This window comes from Talpa occidentalis, unplaced genomic scaffold (assembly GCF_014898055.3).
Source record: "Talpa occidentalis isolate TD23 unplaced genomic scaffold, MPIMG_talOcc4v2.1 talOcc4.8, whole genome shotgun sequence".
NCBI lineage: Eukaryota > Metazoa > Chordata > Mammalia > Eulipotyphla > Talpidae > Talpa > Talpa occidentalis.
In genome coordinates this window covers 26036598-26055270 of record NW_023605194.1, presented here as the reverse complement: position 1 = coordinate 26055270, position 18673 = coordinate 26036598, and the positions used below count along the sequence as shown (strand labels likewise).

The following is an 18673-nucleotide window of genomic DNA, read 5'->3' as shown; positions in this document are numbered from 1 at the left end:
GGCTCACATTTATTGAGTATTCCCTCTGTGTAAGCAATGCCACTAACTGTAACCCTCCTCCTCTCATTCGCTCCCTTTCCTCAATTTATTAATGCATTTAATCCTCAGTATGACCTTATGAAGTTGGTACTGCCAGTACTCCCACTTTAAAGATGAACATGTTAGGGGAAAAGGATGTCCTGAGTAAATTCCATACAGGCTTTGTGAATGCCACCCCCACTGCATCAAGACACTGGGAACTACAAATCCCATGATCCCCAAAGGCAAGTTGTGAGGACCTAAGGGTGGAGTTAAGCAGCCATTTTCTCTGTTTGTAAATAAAAACCAGCCATGTTAGTGGGGTCTCAGGCACTTGGTTCATGGTCTCGGGCCTTTGGCTCGCACTCTCAGCCAGGCATGTTTGGTCTTGGCAGGTCATTTGGGATTCCAGGTCAGTGGAATGGGTAGGATGCATTTAAGAATTTATCTCCCTCTTTTCTCCCTGAGTTGTACATTTTCTCATTTCCACTTCATTGTAAATAAATCTTCGTTAACCTTTTGTTTGTGCCTGCAGTTTAAGTCCCTTTTAAACCCTTTTAAGTCCCTTTTAAAGTCCTCACCTGCACAGGTGAGGACCCACAGTCTGGAAACCTGTTTTATATCGGGGTTGCCCTGTAACAAACACACTGAGACCCAGAAGGATAGTACCCCAAGTCACACCCCTATAAGTAGGATGCCAGGATTTGAATCCAGCTTTGATGGTGCTAAGTTGGGGAGTGGGAAAAGCAGTGGATAGGGAAGAGAGAAACCCAATGTGGTTCTGAGCAGGCCAGAAACCACCGGTCCTTCCCACTCCGTAGAATACATCAGGATGGGGTGTTGTAGGCTAAGGAAAAAATGTCAGGTTTTTCTGCCCTCCTGCCATCAGGATAGATGATGGATCTTTGCGGTCCAGAATGCATGCCTGATGGCGGGCACCTGGAGTAGGGTGTGGGCATAGGTGGATGGGATTCACCTGGGCTAAGACTGGGCTTTTAGGGGCGGTGTCACAGGGATGCCAGCAGAAGCAGAAGCCGAGAGAGAGAGAGAGAGAGAGAGAGAGAGAGAGAGAGAATGCTAGAGAGTCCAGGTAGAATGAAGACTTGCTGGGAGCTGGGAGGCCTGCCAGCCTCCTGGCCCCCCAGTACCCTTGCCTGCTGTGTACCTGGTAAACCCCAATAAAAGCCTGCAAAAAGCCACTGAGGACTCTGATTCCTCCTTTACCAGGTCTGCTGGATCATAGAAAACCTGCACTGTGGTCTTCCTACCCTTTATAGATGTCAAGAGGCAATTTGGAGTAGGGGCCTCCACCTGAACCTGGACAAGGTTTTCTTGCCTCTAAAGAGCAGAAATACAAAGATTAAAAAAAAAATACTTGTGATTTATTGTGAGTGCTGGTATTTGAGACACTTAGACACCCAAGTTTCTAGAGTGATTCTGAAGAGAACTTTTAGGCATGCTTGAGGAATTTCAAGGTAGCAATGCTTTTTATTCCAATTTCACTTTTGAACATGTGTCTTTTCTGTTCTGTGTTCCAGACGGGAGTCCCTAGATCTATCCTTATGTTCATCAGTCTTTAATGAATGAAGTTGGTTTTGGCATCCAGATGGAACACAGCTGGAAAGTGATGGGGGCAGGTAAGAGACGGAGTTTTCATGGGTTCCTGTGCAAAGAAGAGAAGGAAATGAGTTAGAGTTTCATGTGAAAAACAATGCCTATTGCTGGTGATGGTAACAGAAAAAAGAAAAGGGTGGGTATTAGTCCCTTAAGGAGAAAGAAAAGATTATATGTTCTGCATACCTGGCACCAGGTGCAACACTGGCTCAGTGCAGCTTGGTTGTCTAGTTACGGCTGGAGTGAGCCATGCATGATTGTGCCATGGGGAGTGAAGGGGAACCAGTAGTTTGCCGGCTGGTGGAGAAGGGAAAAGAAAAAGTGCTGCTCACAGCTTGTATTGCCCTACTTTATTGGGTCCATTTTTCAGCAATTAAAATGTGAAGGGAATTGACTGTTATTGTACACCTGCAATATGTCATGTGCAGTGCCCAGTTCTCTCATTTACTTACTTTATTTAATTCTGGAACAACTTTCTGAGTTGGTGTTAGAGCCACTTTACACCCAAGGATAGGGAAGTTTAGAAATGTTAGTTACTCCTTCAGGGGCTTAGAGTTTGTTAAAGCCACAACCAAGATCCAACCCAATAGCTGTTGCTACCAAAGCTGAATTCAATTGACTTTCCACATTGGCTCCAGAGATGAGTGGGAAGCGCTGTGTTCAGTGTTTTACTGTCTTTAAAATACTAACTTGAGTAGGACAATGTTTTTTAAATGCACATGAATTTAAGGATGCCCAGGATGTTTGTTAAAATACATCAATTCCTGGGCTCTACTCCTAGAACTACCGATTTTTATAATCTCTATGGGAAGAGCCTGAGATTCTATTTTTAACATGTTCTAAATGTGATTCTGATGTGCTCAGGCAAGTTTGGTCAACATTGGTATAGATTGAGTTTCACATTTATGAATATAAGCTTATTAGGCTGCAAAGTGTTTCTTTGTAAGGTGTTATGTGGTTCAGGAAATCAGACTGATGGATTTATGGACCTTCCCTTGATTGCTGTCAATCTGCTGCTCATTTTTTACATTATCACATTATTTGAAATAATGGAGATTATATTTACATTTGGTGGTAAGATTAAAACATTTACATTGGTGGTAAGATAAAAATATTTCATCTGCTATGGTGTGATTCTCCATTTTATTTTATATGCTAGAGCAGAAATATTTATTTGCATGAATTGAACTGAAAGAGATTGTCTGGTTAAGTAGCAGGAGTTTGAAGTTTGGTTAACCGACTGAGTTGTAAAAGGCAAACGTACATCTTTAACTTCATCTTGCCTTTGGTGGGTCCTGGTAGTATTCCCAGATTTATCCATCTGAGTGGGTTTAAGAGGAGATTGTTGAAGCCAATATTCTTTCATCTCTACCACCCCTCCCACCTGCAGATTATTTGCACAAAATTCCTGGCATATCATCTCAGCTATACATATTTCAGTGTGCATTTCTGAAAGAGGGACTCTTAAATACAACCACAGTATCATTCTCCTAAAATAAAACAACAATATTAACCAACATACTCATTCAGACTCTGAAATTTTCTTGAGAATCTCATAAATTTAACATTTGCTTTGTTTGAATCAGATTTGCCTACCACATCTGTTTCATAAATTTGCCAGATCTTTCTTATTCTGTAGATTTCTTCTTCCTTTTTTTCCCCCTTGAAATTTATTTATTAAAGAAACTGATGTTTGTCCTGTAGAGTTTTTTGCAGTCTGGATTTTGATGATTTCATCCCCCTGATTTTGTTTAACATCCGTGAATTCACTATTTTTTTAAAGATTTATTTATTTATGCATACAAGAGCTGGGGTACAGTCCAGAGGTGTGGGGGGGGGGTGAGAGGATTCACCAGAGACAGAGTGGGGAACAGAACAGGCAGAGTGACTGAAATACACTGCTGAGGGGCGCAGCGGGTGAGTCAGGAGAGGTCTGCTGTGCCATGTGGGTTGCTCCCTGGCTGGCCGGGAATCGAACTTGTGCTGCAGAGGCTGCAGATTGCTTCATAGGTTGTGTCTTAACCCCTTGTGCCACCAGGGAGGCCCTATTTATTATTATTACTATTTTTTTAAAGATATATTTATTTTTATACAAGAACTGGGGTACAGGCCAGAGAAGCAGGAAGGTGAGAGGATTCACCAGAGACAGAGTTGGGAGCAGAACAGGCAGATGACCAAAATACACTGCTGAGGGGAGCAGCGGGTGAGACAGGAGAGATCTGCTGTGCCATGTGGGAATCTCCCCGGCTGGCCGGGAATCAAACCCGCACTGCAGAGGCTGCGGACAGCTTCACGGGGCTGCATTCAACCTGCTGTGCCACCGGGGAGGCCCTTGTTTATTATTTAAACAAATTTTTGTTGAGCTCCTGTTGTGTTTAAGGTGCTAGATTCTCATTCACCTAGTTCTTGCCCACATGGGACCTCGTGACAGGCACAGATATTAAGTAATACTTTGATTTTGTCAGTAGGTTTGTGGCTCTATGTATGTTATTCTGCTTGTGTATGTGTGTGTCTGTGATGTGCCAGAGTTGAAAGTCTTTAACCTCTTTTTAATCATCCCTCCTTCAGTTGCAAGTATCAAAGTCCAAGTCAAACTAGTTTGTATGTAACAGGGAAATTATTGGCACACTTTAACTAGGAAATCTCTGTATGCTTATGGCTTCAGACTAGGGGTCCAAACCATACCATCAGGTTGCTGGTACTTTCTACATCCCAGTCCTTCTGTAGTCTGTACTGCTTCTTCTCCCTGGCTCACATTGGGGTCAACAACTTTAGGCTTACATTTCACCAGCCCTCTGGAAAGAAAGGGCTTCTTTCTCCCTCTTTCTCGACAGTTTCTATGAGTCCCACATGTCCACACCCCCAGTTTTAAAGTAATTGCTGTGATCAGGGGAATTGAGAAAATTAATTGGCCACCTTGGTTTCCATAAATTGTATGTACCAGAGGATTCCTCAAGAAATTTTGAGATGCCGACACCCAAAGAATGGGAGATACCCTTAAGAAATGAACAATGCACTCAAAATGACCATACAAATTTTTCAGACCATAGTACTTTAGAGAATAAAAGGAGGCACCATTAGTAATGGCAGTGGGACCACAGGTATAAACAGGTATTTTTCGGGGGAAATCTGGAACATATGCTCACTCTATAGTATGAATTTGGAATCAGCTGGGTTTGAACTCATCTCTACCACTTACGAGCTGTTTGGGAAAATTAGTTGACCTTTCTGAGATTGTTTCCTTATCTCTAAAAAGAGCTTCCCTCAGAAGTCTTTTGTGAGGATAAAATGAGACATTGTTTATCAAGCGCAGTGCTGGAGCTGGTCAATGGTCAATAAACATGGGTTATTGTTATTCATTCTATCATTAGTATACCATTAGTCTATCTATAGAAACTTATGCAGTCCCTGGGTTGACCTTCCGCCAACCATTGTTAAAATCTGGAGTTTGGATGCTCCTTTGTGATACATGTGGTTGGATCACAGGACAATGTGACCTACTTGGTCTTCAGCCACACATCTGCCCAGGTGTTTCTGCCCTGAAATCAGCCCTTCTGTGATCCCATCAGTTAGCTGTAGCCCCAGCCCTATACCCAGTCAGCTGCTAAGTGGTCAGTTTGTGTGTGTGGCATTGACACCACACTGAAAAGTGTTGGTAAGTAAGCTGCAGGGGTTTTATAACATCTCCCAGGAGTGTTAAACTGCAGGGAGGAAAAACTGTAAAGGACAGTCAAAAATGTAATAAAAAATCAAGTCAAGCCATCACCAAGTCTCAGCAGTTCGCAGTGCTAAATTCCAAGCCCCAAAGAAACATACAAGCCAAATATTTTAGTGAATGTCTTTAGCCTCAGACACCTGGTTTGGAAACACACACCACCTGTGCTGCATTAAACCTGCGAAAAACCCAGGAAGGAAATACAGTGTATGAGGCCAGAAAAGGGTGGGCTCCTGGATCCTTTAGGTTAAACAGCAGGCTGTAAATGACTCTTTTCAAAACAGACATATTACTTCCCAAGATTGCGGCCTGCCACAAAGAAAGGTACACACAGCAGTGGTTCCCAGCAAGAGTTATACTATATGGCTATTAGAGGGGAATAGAAGCAGCTTGATTCTCACCAATGACAGGAAATAAGGTCAAGTAAAGATAACAAGTCTTTGAATTAAAGAAGCTTTAAACACACATCCTGGCCTTACGCCTTCAGTAGCGAATAAGAATTATGGAATGAAGCCTTGGGTTTTCTTACTACCTTGAAGCTGGACTCTTGAAACACACGCTTTCCCTGATTAACTCCAGGGAAGACTGTGTGGGAAGCACTAGTGCCCTCATATCTTTGACTTATTTATGCTCATTCTAAATAGACCTCAATGCTATGTTGCTGGAGACCTGGACGGGGATGGTTTCAGGAGTTAAAAGTCTCACAAGTAGTGGATTTGATAGAGTTGGTGGTAAATTCCTTTAGATTTAGAGGTCAAGACTGCATTACTTTTGTCTAGGTAATAGGGAAGGGAGGCCACAGACCCCAGCAGTAATCGGCCAGTGTATTTCTATGTTGCCATATTCTTCAAGGACAAGATATCCAAGCAGGTTTGACTTAATTCAACAAGACAGTATCAGTTCTGGGAGGAAACCCCCCCCCCCCAAACAAAACAAACATCAAAAGGTTGTTTGTCATGTAGAGAAACACCTGGTTGTTAACCTGGATTCCCCACCCTGTTGTGCAGACTGTATTTATTGTACACCCACTTTGGTTTTCTTCCTCCCTGGGTGGGAGGGTCGTGTAGGAGGGGGAGTGGGGAGTGCAAGTGTTTAAATCAAACAACCAATTATAACATTTCAAAAAAGCAATCCAGTTAAGTCAGTTAGCTAACTGGCTACTCTAAAAATAACCAACTGGGGCCTCCCCTGGTGGCGCAGCGGTTGAGTGCTGGGCTGCGAAGCTGCGCGCAGCCTCAGCAGCACCGGTTCGATCCCCGGCCGCCGGGCAAGGGTCCCACATGGTGTGCAGACCCCTCCTGCCGCCCGCTGCCCCCCTCAGCAGTGTACTTCGTCACTCTGCCTGTTCTGCTCTCCGCTCTGGCTCTGGTGAATTCTCTCACCCTCCTGCGCTTCTGACTGTACCCTGTGCTTGTATGAATAAATAAATAAATCTTTAAAAAAAAAAAATAAAAAATAAAAATAACCAACTGGTTGACCAAACTCAACCTTCTTTTTTTAAAGGTCACTGACATGGTTCTTAGGCAGTAGACCTGGGTTGACTTGCTTCCCGCACCATAACTACCAAAGAAAATGCATAGATTCTTCATGCTTTTTAAGTTTTTCTCTATTGGTAGTTAAAATAGATAAATGACCTTGATATTGACAATTAAGTTAGGACTCTGGCCTACTATGACTAAGGGACATTATTGAAGACATGGGGTATGTGCTTTGAGGAGTCAAATGAAAGGATTTGCATCTAGGCGGGGACTAAGGTCACTGGTCAGCTTGCTTCTGCAGGTTCTTAGGCAACTCTTTTTACATCTCTAAACTTTTGTTCTGTCTCCTGAAAACTGCGGGTGATGATAGTATCTACTTCACAGTGCTGAGCCTGATGCCTGGCACAGAGAAGCGCTCTGGAAATGTTAAGTGTTGATTGTGTTGTCATTGTGATCTTTATAGTGCACATATATCATTAATGGCTTTAAGTCGAAACGTTTATAAATTTTGAAAATATTTCTATTATGTTGAGTACGTTTCAAAGCCTTGCTGTGTTTCTTTGATGGGGTTGTTTTTAAATTGCTTGATGGTTCCATGATTTCCCCAAATTTAAAGCACAATTCTAAGTTCTTAGTGTTCTGTTTAAAGATTTTTAATATGTATAGAATAGTTTTGTTGCTTTTTATAAAAGCAATTCATATTAATTTTTTTAAAAAAGTAAACAAATATTAACCAAAAAATCAGCAATCAAAGGTAAACACTGTTCATATTTTGATGAATTATTATTGCACATGTTTTGCAACTTTCACCTAGTTACATGGTCTTTCACAATGTCAAATGTCTTTTCACATTATTAACTAGTCTTCGATGTCATGTTTAATTGCCATAGAGAAACTATCTATGGTGCTCATTTATTTAAGCGGTCCATTGTAGAAATTTAAGTAATCCATTTATTTAAACATTGTGGGCATTCAGACCCTTTTCCCAATTTTTCCACTATGGAATAACATCATTGTTAAGTTCCAAATTCCTAAATCCAAGATGTGGTTTTCAGCTTTGGGTCTTCATGCCCACTCTGATGAAACCTATAGATTTTTCTGAAAGCTAGAAATTCTCTACATCCAAAACTAGCAGCATTGATACCACTTCAAAAGGTTGGGATGTTAAATTCCTCTGTTTCCCCAGCATGACGAGGGCAAAATTGGGGTCATTTTCATGACACCCATTACCATGAGTGAGGTACTCCTAAGCAGCATTCCCATGCTTTCATATTCCCCCCTAATCGTAGGCAATTTCCTCAGTGCAGCAACAATCTTACCTTTCATGGGGATGTCAACATGTGTCATCCAAATAGATGGTCCTTAAGACAAGGGGAAAGTTCACACACATGTGTTCTATGCAATGCTCTAGCACCTTTAGACAAAGCCTCACCTTCTATTCTGGGATGGAATGACAGGGTAAGGGCTTTCTGGTTTAACTGGAATTTGGACTATTTGAAGGATATATGCATGACTTCATTTGCACTTGAAGACAGGTTGTTTAATACAGAGTAGAGATTTTAAATGAATTTGGATACATGAATTGTATCAATAAAGATAAATAACTCAGGAGAGCACAGAACAGTTCTATGGAAAATTTTTATTGGCTTCCCAACCAGAGTTAAGACATTGGCTAGTCCTGCACAAAATTTTCAAGTAAGTGAGGGTTGTTTTTTGGGCCACTCTTTGCATTTTCAATGCCCCCAAGCACTTAAAACATCACAGACTTCCTGGCTCCTACTGAACCAGTTGTTCAGGTCACCTTTTAAGGAAGCTCCACATGCAGGTTAGAGCTTGCTGTGGAAAGAGAGGAGAGGAGACAGTGACCGAGGGTGAGAGGGCACAGTGACCAACCTTGCTTCTCAGACTGAGATGGAGTATTTAAGCCCTAGACTCCCCTTCTGCCCCCACCTCATGCCAAGCCAAAATAGGAGAGAAACAAACAAAACTAAAATTGTAGCACCCCAAACACACACACACGCGCACACACACATACACACACATAAACACACACAGGCAAATCAGGCAACACACATGCCCAGGGAGCACGCAACATCTGAACACAAGATGGAAAGCAAAAAGAGAAGAACAAGATTTGGGGATAACTAATAGATGACCTATTAGACAAAGATTTAACAACAATATTAAATATGCTAAATGAGCTACTGGAAGGTCAGCTAAAAACAGAAAGGAGATCCAAGAGCAAAGATTTTTTTTCACAAATGAGCTTGAAACTATTAAGAGACTTACAAGAAGCGACTCTGGATGAAATGAAGACAAATAGAGAAATTGCTTTAAATAGAATTAAACTGGCAGAAGAAATTTCATAAATAGAAGATTCAAATGTACAATTAATCCAATGAGAAAAATAGAAAGAAGACATAGGAAAAATTAAGTCTGAGAAACATCAGACTCAATTAAAAGAGGAAATATGAGGATATGGGTATTCCAGAAGGTGAGAGAGAAGGGAGCAGAGATCTTATTCAAAGAAATAATAAATGGAAATTTCTCAAATGTAAGAAATGACTGAAGTAAGCATGGATGTCCAGGAAGCAGAGAGAACAGCCAAATTTCTACATGCAAAACAACCTACACCAACACACATTATTGTTAAATTATAAAAAATCAAAGATAAGGAAAAAATCTACAGGAAGCAAGAAAAAAGAAAACTTACAAAGGCACCCAAATTATTCTTTTCTCTGATTTTGCTCCAGACACTCTATAGGCAAGAAGAGAATGGAGGGGAAGTATTTACAATCCCAGAAGAGAAGTGCTCCAAGCTAAGAATACTCTATCCTGCAAAGTTATTGTTCAAATATGAAGGTGAAATAATGCTTTCCCAAGCAAACAGAAGCTTATGGTGTTTATCACCACCAGACCTGTTCTATAAGTAATGCTGAAAGGAATTATTCTACAAGAAAAGAGAAAACAAAATCCTGAGTAAAATGACAATAGGAATATAAAATCAGAGGTAGGAACAAGAATATTGTGAGGGCCTCCCAGGGTGGCCTAGGGGTTAAGTCTCAGCACTATCACCTCGAAGACCTGAGTTCAATCTCTGGACAGGGAGTTGACCCACATATGGCTCAGCAGACCTCTCCTGTCTCGCCTGTTGCTCCTCTCAGCAGTGTATTTTGGTACATCTGCCTGCTCTGCTCCCCGCTCTGTTTCTGGTGAATCCTCTCACCCCCCACGCCTAACGAATGAGAAAAAGAAGAATAAATATATCAAAAAATCAGTAGAAGGAAAGAAATAATAAAAATGAGAGCAGAAATAAATGAAATACAAAACAAGACAGTTCAAAAGATCAGTGAAACAAAGAGCTAGTTCTTTGCAAAATAAACAAAATCACGTCTTTAACTAGGATTATGAAGGGAGAAAATGCAAATATAATCAGAAATTAAAGAGGTAAAAATTAAAACTGATGCTGCAGAAATACACAGGATCTTAAAAATCTATGAATATCTTTATGGAAAGAAATTGGACAAACTAGAAGAAATGGACAAATTTGGAGATTTATACACCCTTCCAAGACTGAATCAAGGTAAAATAGTTAAATAGCCCAACCACAAGTGCTGAAATTGAAAGAGAAACAAAAAAATCTTCGTAAGAACAAAAGCTTGATGGATTCTCCAGTGAATTCTAGTAAACCTTCAAAGAGGACCTAATATCTATTGTACTCCAATTCTTCAAAAAACTGAAGAGGGTGGAAAATTCCTAACAAATGTTGGTGAGGTGTGGAAAAAAGGGAATACTCACCTACTGTTGGTGAGAATGTAAGTTGTTGCAGCTCTATGGAAAATGGTATGGAAATTTCTTAAGAAAATAAAAAAGAAAATCCCATATGATTCAGCAATATCTCTTGTCAGGTATTTATCATAAAAATGTGAAAACTCTAATATAGAAGACTTAGGCACACCTATAGTCATAGTCCATGATAGCCAAATCATATCTCCTTTAATTTTTTTTTTAAAGATTTATTTATTTATTTATGCAAGCACTGGGTACAGTCAGAAGTGCGGGAGGGTGAGAGAATTCACCAGAGCCAGAGCGGGGAGCAGAGCAGGCAGAAGGACCGAGGTACACTGCTGAGGGGAGCAGCGGGCGGCAGGAGAGGTCTGCGCGCCATGTGGGACCCTCACCCGGTGGCTGGGGATCGAACCGGCGCTGCAGAGGCTGCGGGCAGCTTCGCAGCCCAGCGCTCAACCACTGCACCACCGGGGAGGCCCTCTCCTTTAATTTGTAATCAACAAATGAATGGATAAAGAAATTGTGAAATATATATTTAATGGAATACTACACAACTATTAAAAAAGACGAACTAGTGTAATTTTGGGGGGGAAATGAATGGACCTTGAGGTGATTATGTTATGTGAAATAAGTCAGAAAGTGAAAGATATCAGATGGTTTCACTTATCTGTAGAATATAAATAACTAATGCATATGAAGGCAAAACAGAGCAGGAATAAATCTTGGCCTTAGTGAGAGAATTTGTTGCTTATCAGAGGGAACAGGGAGGTTGGAGGGAGGGATGGGGAAGGGAGGCAAATGGGATATTAGCATAGGTGGTTTATTGGATGGCAAGTGGAACTTGTGCATATATGGAGTAGTAAAAATATAATCCTGAAATTAAAAAGAACTTGGGGGGAAAATTAGTAGTCCTCTCAGAAGGTTTATTTGAGGATTAAACTATACTCTCTGAAAACTGCTTTATGACTAGTGTAGAGTCAGCTCTCAGTAAATATAAGCTTAAAACAAATTTTGGAGAAATAATTCTGAAAAGGGAGAGATAGTAATTCTTTGGAATTACAAAAACCTCATTTATTCTTGAAGTTTGAATCTGTTGGGTGTGTCCAAGTTTACTCTGAGAATGATCTTCTCCAGAGTTAAGAGCCTCAGCTAATAATACTACCTCTTTGTAGATACAAAGGTGCCCCAAGATCTTTAGGTTTGTCCTCATCCTCTGGTGAACTGACTTCACACCTCAGGTCCCACTGAGTACCTACCTTGCCCTTGGGCCTTACTGAGTCTCACTTCCAATCTCAGTGGCTTCCTCAGGTCACCAAAGATTTCTGATTGACACCTGATGCTCCTTTCATCTTTTGGTAAGGTTTGAACTTTTAGCTTTTAACTTTGTTACAAAAAAAGTGTGGTGGTGGTGACTTAATGATTGGGGAACATGAAGGCAGGGAGACTTGAGAAAAGAAGTAGGGAGGGGCAAACTATTTGTTAAAGTCAGTTTATTTTAAGAATGAGTACCATTCAGGGCTTCCCTGGTGGTGCAGAGGTTAAGACACAACCTATGAAGCCATCCACAGACTCTGCAACACGAGTTCAATCCCCGGCCAGGGAACTACCCACATGACGCAGCAGATCTCTCCTGACTCGACTGCTGCTCCCCTCAGCAGTGTATTTCAGTCAGTCTGCCTGTTCTATTCCCCACTCCGTCTCCGGTGACTCCTCTCACCCCCCACACCTCTGGCTTATACCCCAGTTCTTGTATGCATAAATAAATAAATCTTAAAAAAAATGAATGTCATTCAGAGAAATTTTAGAACAGAAGACTGCTCTAAATTTTTAGAAAGTGGGGCCTCCCTGGTGGTGCAAGGAGTTAAGTGCTGTACTATGAAGCAATCTGCAGCCTCTGCAGCACAATTTCGATCCCTGGCCGGCCAGGGAGCTACCCACATGGCACAGCAGACCTTTCCTGCCTTTCCCGCTGCTCCCCTCAGCAGTGTATTTCAGTCAGTCAGTCTGTTCTGTTCCCTGCTCTGTCTCTGGTGAATCCTCTTCCCCCCATTCCCTGCACCTCTGGCCTACACCCCAGTTCTTGTATGCATAAATAAATAAAAATTAAAAAAAAATTTTTAGAAAGTGAAGTGTTTTTGTTGACATTTATTAGTGGTGGATTTTACAGTTAGTTATTCAGAGTTCCTCACATGGGCCTCCAAACCACCAGCACCCATGCCCCACCTACCTCCCTCCACTCTATCCCTCTTCTCCCTCCTTTTCCGGCTGGTAACCACTATATTCTTTTTTCTGAGCTCAAGATTTATTCCTACCATTCTGTGCATATGAGTGTTTTTTGAGTATTTCTATTCCACAGATGAGTGAAACCGTCTGATGTCTTTCATATTTTAACTTATTTTACTCAACATAATCACCCCAAAGTCCATCCATTTTGTCCCAAATTCTACCATTTGAATTGGTGGAAAAAAATTATTAAAAGAAAAGAAAAAAAGAAAAGAAAAAAAAAGTCCCAGGACTGATTGAAGGGAAAAAGAAAAAATAGAATTGCTCACAAGTTTACCAGACTGTCCATCGCTTTCCTTGCATCTCAGATGTTCCTTTGGGATAATTTTCCTTTTTGAGGTAGCTCCTTTAAGAAGCCTTCTTGTGAGGGTCTGTTGTTAAATCTTCTCAATTTTTATTTATCTAAAATATCTACCTTCATTATTGGAAGATAGTTTTTTTTTTTTTTTAAAGATTTATTTATTTATGCATACAAGGGCTGGGGTACAGGCCAGAGATGCAGGGGGTGAGAGGATTCACCAGAGAGAGAATACGAACAGAACAGGCAGATTGACTGAAATACACTGCTGAGGGGAGCAGTGGGTGAGTCAGGAGAGTCTGCTGCACCATGTGGTTTGCTCCCTGGCTGGCCGGGGATTGAACTTGTGCTGCAGAGGCTGCGGATTGCTTCATGGTATGGTGCTTAACCTCTTGTGTCACCAGGGAGTCCCTGGAAGATAATTTCTTTAAGTACATAATTTTAGGTTTAAAGTTATTTTCTCTCAGTACTTTGAAGATTTTATTCAACTGTCTACTGACTTCTATCATTGCTGAGAAGTTTCTGTCATCCTAATTGTCATTCTTTTGAAAAATTTCCTCTTTACTTTCTGGCCACTTTTAACATCTTTTATTTGCTTAGAATTTATCCTGCTAGTATTTCTTTGGAATTCATGAATATAGGATAGGAATCATCAATTTGGGAAAATTTTAAGCATTCTTTCTTTTACTTCCTTCTGGAAGATCAATTAGGTGTCTGTGGGCTTTTTCACTATCCTTTTGCTTACTTACCCTCTCTTTTATATTTTTTGGTCTTCTTTCTGTTTTATATTCTAATTTCTTCATCTGTATTTGGTTTCATATCTGCGATTGTTTGCCTGTGTGTTATCCCTTCCATTGAATTTTAAATTTTAGTTATTATATTTTAATTTCTAGAAGTGAGAATTGGTTCATTTTCAATGAAATTCATTTGTTCAATTCCTTCAAACCATCTCATTTCTGCTTTTTACATTTTTTTTTACTCTTTTCTTTTTTAAAATCATATTAAGCATTCTTATTTTATGTGTTGTATCTACTCTAATTCCTGAAGTCTTTATGAGTTAACTTCGGTTATTGTTTCTGCTGTCTCTAACTCTTAGTGGCTTGTTTCCTTATTTCAAGTAATTTTTGCTTATGAGCTCATTTGGGGGAATTTTTTATTTTAAATAAAATTCTCCATGCACCTTTTTGTTACCATGTAGGCACTATAATTTGTGACCCTCTATGTATGGTCATATTTGTGATTATAAAATCTCAGGGAAATTTTATTTTATTTTTGCTACTTTTAGCTTCATCCACGATCCAGGTTTTCTGTTGTCTGCCATTGGTTGGGTTTTCTTCTAGGTCACGTTTTCCAGGCCATAGCCTACTCTAGTCCAGCTTTCCTGCAGGGTGGTCTGGCTCTTCACTCTGTATGAGATAAAGACCTACAGGTGCTCCCAGTTATGTGCAGTGGTGGCAGTGGCCACTTCTGGTCTCCTGCTTCAGTATTGGCCTCAGGGAGGTAAAGTACTTTACCTGTCTGTTTGTTTTTAAAAGTTTTCTGTATTTTGTCTAGCATTTCAAACTGTTTTGGTAGCCACTGTATTTCAGGATACTGAGGCTATATAGTATTGCTGGAAGTGTAAATCTGTGTTTTCTTTTCAGTGCTGACTTTCTGAATATGCTTTTATTAAACCTTGCAGCTGTTATTTCTTGTTCCCTCAAGCAAAATTAATTTCTGACAATGGAAGCCAGGAGAAAAATGGAATTCTCTTAATGGACTTACTTTCTAGGAAAATAAACTTTTCTAGCTAACTCGGCAATCTAGCCAGCTGAGACAGCAGTCATTCGACATATACTTACTGAGCACCCAGGTGCTAAGGGATGGAAGAGCTATTTAGCAGACAGGGCAGCCTCTCTTATTGATAACAAATTAATAAACTAGTATGATAGATTCCATGATACTAGGATAGGAAGAGCCAAAACACTCCTTAGATTCTCATTTGTACAAGAGTGAATTGGTAGCTAGAAATAGTGTTTCAGGGTCACGGAGCTGGCTTGCTGTACCTGGGACTTCCCTCAATGATATAAATGCAGAAAGCCATTATTATTTAAAAAAAAAAAATTCTTGTGAATTCATGCAGACTTTTTCCCACTGGACATTTACTGAACATCTTCTCTGTGCCAGACCCTATGATTCCCTTTAACTAGTAGGTATGATGTAAATGGGGCCATACATACACATTTGTCTGCACATAAAAACAAACTCTCAGCTACTTGTAAGTATCTCTCTTCCCTAGTGCCCCTCACCTCCCATATCAACCTGAACATAAGGGGTGCGAGGGTTTGTGCCTGGTAGGAGAAGAGCGATGATGCAGGAAAAGTCGTAATGGAGCCTATGGAACTTGAGTAGGATGGGATGAGCTCAGAAACCATGACCCAGGGAGGGAAGGAAATCAGCGAGAATTGGTCACTAGTATGTATTTGAGTCCCGACACCGCCTCATACCAGCTATTAGACTAGCTCTAAGCCTCAGTTTCCTCTGTACAGAATGTAAGTTACTACTTCTGAGATCTAAGCGCTCAATACATGCCGAGCTTGCTTTTAAGAACATTTGTGAAAAATCCCTAGAAAAGGGATTTCCACACATCCTAAGCAACAAGAAAAAAAAAAAATCATCCTTAATCCTCAATGCCAAGAAGCCCAGGCAGATCTAGGATGGATGTCTCCATAGCCTGGCTTACGTTATGGAAGATAGACAGCCGTTCCCATGAGCCCACCATTTTTCCTCAGAGAAGGAACCTTGCCAAGTTTTGCCTTTTGCTCTCATTCTTCAAATGGAGGTTACTATCATGTAGATTGCCTAGCCACTAGGGGGCCAGAGTCATTCATAAAAGCCTTCCCTTAGCTATAAATCATAAAAATCTTAAAATATCTTGAAGTTGGGGCACTTTCTCTTGTGAAACCAAATTCTGTTTGAGTGGGAGCCAACAAAAATAAATAAGAACAACAAACAAAACAAACATTTTGACACCCCAGGAAAAAGCCATAGCTCATTGTTTGATGAATGAATGGTCCAGCTGGGCTCCCAAAGACAACTCTACTCATTCCAAAACTGTCAAAGGTAATTTTCCATGACTTCAAAGTTAAGTTTTGAACTCTCTTCCAGTTCCCACCATGGAAACAGGAATCCTGGACAAGTCCATTTGAATCAGTCTGTACATGAACATAGTAGCTGAGGGGTGAAGAGGTGGTAGGCAGGGATGGGGTATGTGGAGGTGGGGGCTGGCTACCCATGGGCTATGGGAAATACGGGTGGGCTGGAATGAAGGGTTCCTTTGCAATGACAACCTCTTGTGTCCCATCATGGAGGGTAGCATACCAGATGACCCTCTGTTTGTCTGAACCTATGAAATGGTTCTGCCTGTCTCTGTTCCACTCCAAGGGTAGGGAGAAAGTTTGCTTATTGAGGAGAGTGAATCGGACACAGATGCTGCAGGCTGTGGGCTTGCCCTGGCTTGCCCGACTTCCTGGCAAGACAAACAGTTATTAGAGGTTGGTGACGACTCCCTGTGTCTGGGGACAAGCTGTCTGCATTTCTAGGAGCCTACTCCTTCCCATGGGGAAAGAAAGGTGCCAGGCTGTGGAAGCGTCCAATTATTGATGGCTCTATTTTGCAGATGATTGCCTTTGAGAGAAGTATGTGTTGTAGAGTCAAACTTGGCATTTTTAATTAACATAAAAGAATCTCAGTTCTTACATGCTGTGTACATGTATAAAGAAAGGGAATTCTTCACATACCTCTCAGGAAATGTCTTCAGAGCTACATTACCACTCAGAGTCTTGGACAGTGTCCTATGGATGATTGCAAACAATTGATTTCACAATGGATTTTTCTTTATGATTATTATTTTTAAAAAAAAATTTTTTTTTAAGATTTATTTATTTATACAAGCACTGGGTACAGTCAGAAGCGTGGGAGGGTGAGAGAATTCACCAGAGCCAGAGCGGGGAGCAGAGCAGGCAGAAGGACCGAAGTACACTGCTGAGGGGAGCAGCGGGCGGCAGGAGAGGTCTGCGTGCCAAGCGGGACCCTCCTCCGGTGGCCTGGGAGCAGCCGGGGATCGAACCGGCGCTGCAGAGTCTGCGGGCAGCTTTGCAACCCAGCGCTCAACTGCTGCGCCACCGGGGAGGCCCTCTTTATGATTATTTTTTTACTATCATTTTATTTTCAATAAGGTAACAATGGTTCAAAACATTGTGTATAATTTCTGGGTGTAGGTTCACACCTATTTAGATGCATGTTATAATACTATGTCCACCCCCAAAGAACCCATAATCCTCCAGCATATTCCACTGGGTTCCCTCTCCCTTCTTGTTCCTCCCCCCAACTCTCGCTCTCTCTATTAGCTTCAATTCCACAGTCAGATTTCTAGGGTTTGTTCTGGTTCAATCTTTTTGTTCCTTTGTTTGGCTTCTCTATATTCCACATATGAGTGAAATCATCTGGTGTTTGTCTTTCTCTTTCTGACTCATTTTGCTTAGCATAACCTCCTTCTGTTCTATTCATATTGTTGCAAATGGCAAGAGTTCATCTTTTTAAATAGTCGATCAGTATTCCATTGTGTATATAAATACCATATTTTTTAATCCACTCATCTGGTGTTGGGTACTTAGATTATTTACATAATTTGGCTGTTGTAAATAGTGCTGCAATGAACACAGGAGTGTATATATCCCTTCATATTAGTGTTTCTGTATTTTTGAGGTAGATATTAAGTTTGTATATAAGAAAGATCGACTTTCAATTTTTAAAAATTTGAGAAACCTCCATATTGTTTTCCATTGGGGCAGAATTAATCAACATTCCCACTAACATTGTGTAAGGGTTTGCATTCCTCCAACTCCTCACCAACATTGGTTGTTTCTGGTCTTTTTGGTATGGACCCTTCTCACAGGTGTCAGATGATACCTCCTTGTGGTTTTGATTTGCATTTCTCTAAGGACAAGTGATGAACATTTTTTCATGCGCCTGTTGGCCTTCTGTGCATTTTCTTTGAAGAAGTATTTATTTAGCTCTTCTGCCCATTTTTTTATTGGGTTATTTGTTTTCTTTTTGTTGCGTTGTATTAGTCCTTTGTGAATTTTGGATATTAGCTCCTTGTCAGATTTAGTAGGGAATCTTTTTGTTTTAATGATAGTTTGTTTCATTGTGCAGAAGCCTTTTAATTTGATGTGGTCCCATTTGTTTATGTGTGCTTTTGTATCCCTTGCCACTGCAGATGAGTCCCCAAAGACATCCCTGAAGTCAGTGTCATGGAATGCGTTGCCTATATTTTCTTCTGTGTGTTTTATGGTTTTTTTCTATGTATTTTATGGTTTCTGGTATTGATGCATTTTAAAATTAATTTTGTGTGTGATATGAGACAGTAGTCTGCTTTCATTTTTTTTTTTTTTTTGCATGTGACTGTCTGGTTTTCCCAACACCATTTCTTGAAAG

At 40.7% G+C, this 18673-nt stretch overlaps 1 long non-coding RNA gene across 1 annotated transcript in view; it reads left to right on the top strand.

The window, feature by feature from the left end:
* Positions 1-368: 368 nt before the first annotated feature.
* LOC129145055 (uncharacterized) overlaps positions 369-18673 on the top strand; it is a 122042-nt gene continuing 103737 nt past the window's right edge. The window contains exons 1-2 of the long non-coding RNA XR_008550083.1: positions 369-430; positions 1557-1655. This is a non-coding gene — a long non-coding RNA (uncharacterized LOC129145055). The remainder of the gene's footprint in view (positions 431-1556; positions 1656-18673) is intronic.